Source organism: Papaver somniferum, chromosome 3 (genome assembly GCF_003573695.1).
Source record: "Papaver somniferum cultivar HN1 chromosome 3, ASM357369v1, whole genome shotgun sequence".
Taxonomy (NCBI): Eukaryota; Viridiplantae; Streptophyta; class Magnoliopsida; order Ranunculales; family Papaveraceae; genus Papaver; species Papaver somniferum.
In genome coordinates this window covers 20,295,024-20,306,009 of record NC_039360.1, presented here as the reverse complement: position 1 = coordinate 20,306,009, position 10,986 = coordinate 20,295,024, and the positions used below count along the sequence as shown (strand labels likewise).

Here is a 10,986-nt window from a genome sequence, read left to right as displayed (position 1 = left end):
CAAATTGGGAATTTTGAAATAGGTTTCAAAATTACATACGGTTGAGAAATTTTGGTTTTCCCAACCGCAAATCAATTATACGGTTGAGAAAATATGAACTCCTAATCGCATTTGAACCTGAGTTTTCCTACGTTTGAGAGTACCAACCGTATATAGTAGTCACGGTTGGGAAGTTGGGAGTCCCAACCGTATATGGTAGTTAAGGTTGGAAAAATTGGAGACTTCCCACCGTATGTTAAATTAAAGAAAAAAAAATGACTTTGATTTTGATTTTCAAATCCTAACTATAAATTAGTCTAACTTAATCATTAATCATACTTAATTTAGTTAATCTAGCTAATTATTAACACTAACTAATGGAGGATATTACCATTAACAAAATTAATAGGTTACGGGTTTGGTTAATTATTATTTCATGAATCTCGATTTTGTCATCTTCTCATCCCTAAAAATCAAAAGTTTGGAGCCCCTATGAAAGGATTCAATGATTCAAACTGTTTCTAAGTTAAAAAAAATTGAGGCGCAACTCAAAAAATATACTAAAAAACAATAAAATCACTAATCATACTTAATTTAGTTAATCTAGCTAATTATTAGCACTAACTAATGGAGAACAATACCATTAACAAAATGAATAGGTTACGGGTTTTGTTAATTATTATTGCATGACTCTCGATTTTGTCATTTTCTGATCCCTAAAAATCAAAAGTTTGGAGCCCCTATGAAAGGATTCTATGATTCAAACTGTTTCTAAATTAAAAAAAATTGAGGCGCAACTAAAAAAATATACTAAAAAACAATAAAATCACTAATCATACTTAATTTAGTTAATCTAGCTAATTATTAGCACTAACTAATGGAGGACAATACCATTAACAAAATTAATAGGTTACGGGTTTTGTTAATTATTATTTCATGACTCTCGATTTTGTCATTTTCTGATCCCTAAAAATCAAAAGTTTGGAGCCCCTATGAAAGGATTCTATGATTCAAACTATTTGTAAATAAAAAAGATTGAGGCGCAACTCAAAAAATATACTAAAATAAAACAATGGCCCATGCAGGTCTCGAACATGCGACTTTCGCGTTATTAGCACGACGCTCTAACCAACTGAGCTAACAGGCCGTTATATGCCTAGTTGTTTCTGTGGGGCAATTTGAGAGACCGGTAAAGGTTCGCATCTTGGTCACTCACGGACGTCGTATGTTCAGTTTTAGTCTCCATCACACTTCGATATGAAGTAGTGTTCTACGGTCGATTTTGGCAAGTCGATACTTGTTGCTAATTGCTTAACCTTACAGCTAGAGCTCTCAAGGTGGATACAATTGCAGTTGTAATTACACAATCTGATCAACTAGTTTTTCTGAATTTCGTTCGTACGAGAGTTTCCTTTGCACTCGACATATACCTGAGACAAATTGCAAGCAACAATTTGTAACAACAGCATTTCCTTTTTTATGACCAGCGTAGGCAACAAAAAATATAACTCGGAGTAAAGTTCTCAGTTAAAAGTATGCCAAGACGTCTGAGTAATAACAATGTGGTTTGGTAACTCACAGCTTCAGCAAGCAAGAAAAATCTGAAATTCAAAGCAAGTAAAGATCATGCAAACAGAACAGACCGGCACAGAAAAAATAAACACCACTAAAATCAATAACATACGCCCATGAAACTTAAGTCTCAATGTCAAAAAAAAAAAAAAAAATCCTGGAAACAACTTGATCTTACAAGGATCCCAAGTGTTTTGTTCACACACTTCTATTAAGCGCACATCGAAGTGCATTCATGGGTGACATAAAACCAACAGATGCGATAATAGATCTCCATATTTATGAGCAGTGAAGCAAAAGGGGATGACCATACGACATTTGAGAATTTTGACAGGTTGAGAAGAGAGATCCTAATGGCAACTGCAAGATGAAACTTAGCTTATATAAAGACAACTCTCTTTATTGATGTTTAGAAAATCTCTCAAAACTAAACACAAGCTCTAATCTTGCTTATATGATCAACCACAACTTTGGTGATCATATCTATATAGAACTATGAATTCCTTTTCCTAGTCCTATTACCTTATTACATGTCTTTCCTTTTCTTAGAACTAGATGACTTCTAATTCCCTTAGGATTACATCAATTTCCTAATCTTTTCCTAACCATCTTATTAGTGACTTCTATGTTGAAGTTTAACCAACATTCTCCCCGTTAAGCTTCAACCTTACCCGTGACATATCTTGTACTCCAATCAATTGTCTCATTTCTTCAAACTTGATCCGAGCTAATGCCTTTGTCAATATATCTGCTTTCTGCTCAGTTCCTGGTATGTGTTCAACGTTAATGACCTCCTTCTCGATGCATTCTCGTACGAAATGATACCTTTTGTGAATGTGTTTCGTCTTCCCATGAAACACTGGATTTTTAGTGAGTGCAATTGCAGACTTATTAACAATCTTGATGAGAACTTTTTCAGGTTCTCTTCCTTTGATTTCACCCAACAGTTCTTGAAGCCATATTGATTGTTTAGCTGCTTCTGTTGCACCCATAAACTCAGCTTCACAGGATTAGAGGGCTACAATGTCTTTCTTCTGTGAACACCATGTAATAGGTGCTTCTCCTAGATAAAATATATGACCAGTTGTACTTTTTCCATCATCTTGGTCAATATTATGACTGCTTTCACTATACCCAACAATTCCTTTTGATCCTCCTCGACCATACTTCAATCCATAGTTGATTGTTCCTCTTAGATATCTCAATATCTGCTTTATTACATCACCATGAGACTTGCGTGGACTCTGCATATAACGGCTTGCTACTCCCACAGAGAAAGCCAAGTCTGGTCTTGTGTGTAACAAGTATCTAAGGCATCCAACATTTGTTCTATAACTCGTTGGATCAATCTCAGCTTCTTCTTGTGCCTTTGAAACTTTAAGTCCAATCTCCATTGGTATCTTAGTTGGATTACAAGTTTCAAGTCCTGCTTGTTTCAGAATTCTCCTTGCATAAGCTTCTTGTTTAATCTGAATCCCATCTACTCCTTGATGAACTTCTATGCCAAGGTAATAAGTGAGTTTTCCGAGGTCTGACATCTCAAACTTTGATGACATTTCTCTCTTGAACTCATTGATCACCTTAAGGGAGTTGCCAGTCAAAAATAGATCATCTACATAGACTGCAATCACAAGAAGCGTTCCCTTTTCTTGTCTTCTGTATACTGATGTTTCTTTAGAGCACTTAACAAATCTGATTTCTCTTAAGATTTGATCTAACTTTGTATTCCAGGCTCGAGGAGCTTGTCTTAGACCATATGGAGCTTTTGATAACTTATAAACCTTATGCTCTTGTCCTTTTACTTCAAAACCTTCTGGTTGTTCAACATACACATCTTCTCGCAATTCACCATGTAAGAATGCTGTCTTAACGTCTAAGTGGTGAATTTCCCATGAGTTTGATGCTGCTTCTGCTATTAAGAAACGAATTGCCTCTAGTCTAGCAACTGGTGCGAAAACTTCATCAAAGTCTATGCCTGATTCTTGAACGTATCCCTTAGCTACAAGTCTTGCCTTATATTTGTTGACAGTACCATCAGCATTCCGTTTTATTTTGAAGATCCACTTAAGACCAATCACTTTTACCCCACCTGGATTATCAACTAGAAACCAAGTCTTGTTTCTGTTGATTGAAATAATTTCTTCTCTACATGCTTGTGTCCATTTAGTCGAGACCTTTGCTTCCTAAAAATTCCTTGGTTCATCAGAAAGTAGCATTATCTCACATTCTTCTGCAGCTTGAAGAACATAATCCTCCAGATACTGTGGCTTTTGTATCTGTCTTATTGATTTTCGCAGTGGAACGGGTTGAGTTATTTCATCGATCTCTTCTTCTTCTTCTTCTTCTACTTCTTCGTTATTCTCAGTGTTTTCATTATTCTCTTCTTCTTCTTGATTAACATCATTGTTTCCATTGTATTGATGATTATGGGTCCTTCGCCTTCATCAATTACTTGACCACATCTCATGTGAAACATTCCTGGATCCCTACTTGTTCCATCATTAGTTTCTTTCCAGTTCCAGTTTGCTTTTTCATCGAATACCACATCTCGACTCACTATTACTCTTTTCGTTGTTGGATTGAATAATTTGTAAGATTTGGATCCAGGATCAATTCCTAGATGCACAAGTGTCTGAGATCGATCATCCAGTTTCTTAAGAGTTGCAGAATCAACTTTTGCGTATGCTTTGCAACCAAACACTCTTAAATGATCTATGTTTGGTTTTCTCTTTCGCAAACTTTCATATGGAGTCATGTCTTTCAGAGTTTTCGTAGGTATCCTGTTTATTAGGTATGTGGAGTGTCGTATATCTTCTCCCCATAGATAATTAGGTACCTGCATAGCTTTTAAAGAACTTCTTGTCATCTCCATTAGAGTCCTGTTTATCCTCTCCACCACTCCGTTTTGTTGTGGTGTATATGGTGATGTGAGTTGCCTTTTGATTCCATTTGACTCACAGAACTTGTTGAACTCTACGGAAGTGAACTCTCCTCCTCTATCAGTTCTAAGCATTTTGACCTCCTCTTTTAGCTCTTTTTCTATTAGATTTCTGAAAGCTTTGAATCTGTCAAATGCTTCACTCTTTTCTTTCATAAGAATAGACCACATATATCTTGAGAAGTCATCTATAATAACAAATATGTATTTGTTATTTGCAAGGGTTTGTGGTGTAATAGGACCACATAAATCAGCATGAAGAAGATTTAATGGCTTTGAGGCTCTGAATGTTGTTGCTTTTGGGAAACCTTGACGAGTTTATTTCCCAACTAAACATGATTCACAGATTTTTGCTTCATCATTTATCTGTGGTAGTCCTCTAACCATCTTGTTTTGAGACATTGCCTTTAAAGTTCTACAGCTTATGTGCCCTAACCTTGCGTGCCACTTCCATGTCTGATCTTCCAGTCTCATATTCAGACACAATGGCCTTCCAATCGTGACACTTATCTTGTATAGTCTATTCTGTGAGCGTGAGACTCTAACTAAAAGTCTTCCACTTGGGCCATGAACTGTTAGATAATCTTGTCGCATTCTAACATCACATCCAACTTCTGTAGCTTGTCCTAAACTTAGAATGTTGCTTTGTAAGTTTGGGATGAAGTAGATGTTTGTGACAAGCTTCTGTTCTCCGGTCTTGCTCTGAAATAGAATTGATCCTTTCCCTTCAATTATTACAGAAGATCCATCCCCAAACTTCACTTGTCCTTTGATTTTCTCATTGAGTTCAGAAAAGTAGTGTCTCTTACCAGTCATGTGATTGCTGGCTCCATTATCTAAATACCAGATTCCTTCTTCTCCATCCTTTGATTCGTAGTTCTTTGGTATTAGTTTCCCTTCGTTTAAGAATACAACTTCGTGCATGAAAAGAGCTGTATCTGCTTCCCTTGTTTCATTCTTGTTTGTTTCTTCCATCTTTTGTATTCTTTCAGGGCATACAGAGGAGAAGTGTCCTGGTTTATCACATTTGTAACAAATAATGTTTGATCTATCCTTCTTTTCTTTCCCTTGGTTTTGATCATTCTGACTTGTTGTTATATCTTGTGAGTTAAACCTTCCTCCCCTTCCTCGGCCTCTGTTTCCTCTACCACCTCTTACACGACCTCTTCCTCTTGTCGCAGAGTTTTGTTGGTAAGAGTTTGTGGACAAGAGTTTTCCTTGAGTTTCTCCATTGTTTTCTTCATCAAGGATTCTTTCTTCATATGCTTTCAATCTTCCAATTATATCTTCATAGATAGTCTTCTTTAAATCTAAGACTTGTTCGAGAGAAGCTATGATATGAATATACTTGGATCTTGGTAAACTATTGAGAAACTTCTTTACCAGTTTATCTTCATCAATGGATTGCCCAAGTGACGCAGCTTTTGAGGCTATCTCTGATAGCTTTCCTGCAAAGCTATCAATAGTATCAGTGTATTTCATCTTCACTCTTTCAAATTCAGACATTAAGGTTTGCAGACGGGCTTCTTTAACTCGATCAGCTCCGAGATTACGTGCCTTTATTGCATCCCAAATTTTCTTTGAAGTTTCCTGTTCACCAACTTGTAGAACAAGAGATTCTGGTATTGCTTGAAAGAGTAATCCAATGGCAACATTGTTTTTTTCTGGGTCCAATGTACCAGGATCAATTGTTTCCCAAACTTTGTAGATTTTCATCAGTACCTTCATTCTCATGGCCCATACTGTGTAGTTTGTGGCGTTGAGGATTGGAACTTGTATTGATGGTGGCGAGAACTGTTTTGCACCCACAATGGTGGTTTCGCTTTCCATGGCTCAGAAACAAGCTCTGATACCAATTAATGGCAACTGCAAGATGAAACTTAGCTTATATAAAGACAACTCTCTTTATTGATTTTTAGAAAATCTCTCAAAACTAAATACAAGCTCTAATCTTGCTCATATGATCAACCACAACTTTGGTGATCATATATATATATATATATATAACTATGAATTCCTTTTCCTAGTCCTATTACCTTATTACATGTCTTTCCTTTTCTTAGAACTAGATGACTTCTAGTTCCCTTAGGATTACATCAATTTCCTAATCTTGTCCTAACCATGTTGTTAGTGACTTCTATGTTGAAGTTTAACCAACAGATCCATGTCAAACCAGCAATGTTTACCCTCACGACTCCCCACAGTTACATTATCACCAGCAGATGCACGGCGCGCGATGGAGGAAACCTCACGAACTCCAGGCTCTGTCTTTGAGCTTTTCCTTCGATATATCATAAACACACTTTTCTTTGTTGAAGTGAACAAGATGGGGACGAGATGGATGGAAGAGTACTGATGAAACTGGATGCCCATGCAATTTTAAAGATTTAGCGTTCAGAAAAAGCACATCTTGACCCGCAGAAATCTCCAGAACAAGACGACCTGGAACCGGATTCCAAACAACACTTGAATAAGCATCGAAGTAACAACATCACGATTAGACAATAAATTAGCCCACATCCATAGGGTGTTTGGATTTAGAAATGGTCTTTTAGTCGATAAAATTCCCATATAAGGAAAGGAAAGAGACGTGTTTAGGTTTACTCCTATTATATATAGATTTGGGTTTTCATCCTCCTTATTAAGAGGGAAAAAGTAAACCTAGTCGACTGAAACATCACCGAGACACAGACACATAAAAATCATCAGATTTCTCTTATTAGACGCGGATATTTGCTTTGCTGCACCTCTTTCCAATGGAATATGAGTTCTCTGAGCCAATTGGAAATTTTCATTATCCCGCATGTGTAAGCTCTCCCTCGCTTGTGAAATTTCACGTGATGAAGGATACGGAGGAGGAAGAGGAGGAGCGGATGATTGATCAGGAAAGACTTGCTTACTGGTTAAGGGGAGTAACTCTCAGGAGATGCGAGGGTTATCAGTACTCTAGTACAGAAGATAGTTGTTCTGACAGAAAATCTACAAGAGAAACAGGTTTGCGTATAGGAAGTGCGACAAGAGATCGCATTCCTTTGGATATGCAATTGCATGCAGAGGAGTGGATTGTTAGGTTACCTGACATCACAATCCTTCCAAGGGTAGGAGGAACAGGTGAACATGGTACCCTTGAGGCCCATGTAAACAGGTTCAGATACTCAACCCGGGATTTTCATGTGGATTTGTTGTATCCCTTAAGTACGGGCTACCCCTTTTGGATGCCAATAGTGTAGTTAGTCTTCCAGTAGTAGAGTGAGTGCGTGCTCCTGCGACACAGTTGGGACTGTTAATTAGATTAGAGCGTGATCGTTAGATAGTCGACATGCGTCGGTCATCTATTGAGTATTCTTTAGGGTAATCATTTAGATATAAATCTGTAAGAGAAGTCTTCTTCTCTATCTATCTGAATTAATGAAATGAAACCATTGTTGGCTGCGCTTTCTTAAGCCAGATTTGGCCTGAATCATCTGATTTAGGAGGTGTTTATCACCAAATTCTATCCTTTTGTTATCTATTTGTTGTAGGGATACAACAATTGGCATCAGAGCCGTTTCTTTCCGCTCCAAATTATCGAGAAAAAAAAATTCATCATGACTTTAAAGGATGTTGAAGCAGATATAGAGAAACTCAAATGTTCACAAGATCAACTCAAAATAGAGCTTACAGATCTAAATAATTCAGTTGATACCTTAAACAAAAAGTTTGATACTATCATGAAGTTGTTTGAAAGATCCCACTACAATCAACAAACTCCATATAGAGCAAGTGGATCTCATAAAGCTGAGATGGGTACCAAAATTTCTCCATCTATTATTGATGATGAAAAGTCTCTACAAGATCAGTTGTAGTTGAATCTATTCCTTCCATTATCATTGAAGTAGGTGATTTTTTCGACCGGGAGTTGATTTCTTCTGCTATCGGCGAAGAAGGTGATTCTCTCAATTTTGGGTTGATTACATCATTTTCCCTTCATGAGAAGAATGATTTGTCTGTTGATGCGAATTATCAGTGTGAGAAAGTGGTGAAAATTGATGTTTTTGAAGTCAATCAGCAAATTTCTAGGTATGGCTTGTTTCCACTTCAAACTTGATGATTCTCGCTTGTTATTCGATAAAGGTAAATTTGCAGATGAAGTGCTTTGTCAATTTCTTCTTAGCTTTGGGTATACACCGGATTCTTCATATGTGCAATCATTTCATTTTTTATGTGTTAATGATTCCAAAGTTTATGATGAGAGGCAGCTATTTGTTAAAAGGCCAGATAGAAATAGCATTTTTACACTTGTTTTTAGATGGATATTTACACATGGGGATGCACAGGAATTGTTTGTTCATATGCCTGAGAGTGTTTCTTGTACATGGAGCAGTGGTAAGTCACTTAAAAAGGTATTTGATCGTGGAAAAGAATTTCAGCTTATTCAAGGGTTATCATCTTTTGTTGGTGCTTCTAGAGACTATTTTGTTCCAACTACTTCTTGTGTGAGTGTTCTTGTCGGGCCTGTATTGCTGGAATTACTCGTGGTTATAATTGATAGACAAAGTGATGTGTTGCGAATACCTTTGAAGGAGTTTAAAAATCTCCTACTGCTTATTGTGCTTCATGTTCGACGACTGTGGATACTGATTATCTTCTCGAGATGAGAATGCATGATTTTTTCTGGGAGTTCTTGGAGTGCGAGAGATGTCAACTGGATTTTTATGGGTTGTATTTCGTTTCTGTGTTGGGATACAAATTATTATTATCAGAAACTTGCAGAGACTCGCATAAGAAACCAAAGTTTGGTGTTTCTTAAGGATGGTACCACATGTGCAGGCAGTCAAGCTAGTGGTGGTGTAAATGAACATAAAGCTGAACCACGACTTTTTTTAAACATATTTGGTTCCCGTCAATATTTCCTTCTCTGCTACAGTTATGAGTGGGGTTTAGTATATTATGCAGGGGAAGATTCTACAGGTATCGCCAATTATGTAAGAAGGTTGAGCACTCAGGTCTTGCTCATGATACTTCATATTGTAAATATATTGGTGTGGATAGAGTACTTGAAATGGAAATTCAAGATATTTTCAACTGGTTTTTGGAGTGAGAGAAGTATTTATGCGGTTGTACATTTATCAGTTTTGAGCATTGGCAAAAACTGGACTTATAAGAGCACTTTGTCCTGCAAGGCTAAGATCCATCATGAACTTGAAGCCATTTTCATGAGATTAACAAGTTGGCACTTCGCTATTGCAACTGGACCTGATCGCAATGTGTTCTACAAGGATGCTAAGGCACTTGCTCTATATGTTAACATTCAATTTAGGCTTACAACCAAGTGTGTTAATATTTGTCAGTTTCTGCCACAGAAATTGTTTGCTGACTTGGTTGGGCGTATCGTGTGGAGATGGAATTATGGTAATGCTGATATTCTCTTGCAGCTTCCATTTGGTTTACATAATACTTCAAACGGGTACTACGACGCTATTCAGGATCTTAGTAGACAACCAGGTACTAGTGCAATTCAGTATCATACTCGCATTGTTTCTTTCACTTTTACACATTTCCTATCATGCTGTCGTCTATTGTTGGGGGTTTGTAGCGAGTCAGACTACTTGGAAATGATTAAGAATGTTAGAAAAGCTAATGATGTTGTGTTGCTGACTGATTCGACAAAGTTTACATATCTTCTGGTCCTTAATATCTCAGTTCCCACAATTGTTAGAACTCAGTGGTCTTTTTAGCGAATTAGTCCCTTCCCGCGTCCTAAATTGCTTACATCAGAAGCATTATGGAAGTTTCTGCTACAGGTGAGATTTCTGTTGACAGTTGAGCACTCAGGTTGGAGCTAGATGCACACATCTTTTTGTCTTTGGAATTTTCTTTCAGGATGTAGCCGAGTGCAGGCTCCTAAGTACTCAACCCGGAAGCATCAGATATCGACAGAATCTCTGTTCTTGCTCATTGTGATTCTACATGGGTCGACTGTAGAAAATATAATTGGAATTCAAGCCTTGCTCATGGTAATTCATATTCTACACGAGTTGGTGAGAGCAGATATTATGACGCACAGAGAGTTGTGCAATCATACCAGTCTGGAGTCTACTGAAGATTTTGCACATCAGTCAACATGTTTGCATCATTCATTGAACAACCGACTTCTCAGCTCGATGGTAGTAGTGATGACAAAGCACATGTTCACCCTGGGAAATTGTGCACAAGAATGGCAGCTCAAATTTTTCCCAGGGCAATTCAACTTCTATTTGTGTGGATATGGATAGATTATTTGAAATGGAAATTCAAATTATCTTCCACTAGTTTGTGGAGAGTTGGACTCAGGGGTATGGCCGCAACTTCTGAGAGAAGGATTGTTGCTAGTGAAGTTTTATCTATTCGATGGTTGCAGGTTCATTTTACAGACAAACACACCCGGATTCAGATTCATGTCTCAACTGGTTATGGAGAAGGATTTCCTATGCTCACTGAGTCAGCACTGTCGATTACAGAGCTATTTTTGAAGTTAG

The 10,986-nt window shown here is 37.4% G+C and overlaps 1 non-coding gene across 1 annotated transcript; it reads right to left on the bottom strand.

Moving 5' to 3' along the window:
- Positions 1–1,052: 1,052 nt before the first annotated feature.
- TRNAI-AAU lies at positions 1,053–1,126 on the bottom strand. The gene has a single exon. It is a non-coding gene; the product is annotated as a tRNA-Ile (tRNA).
- Positions 1,127–10,986: the final 9,860 nt, after the last annotated feature.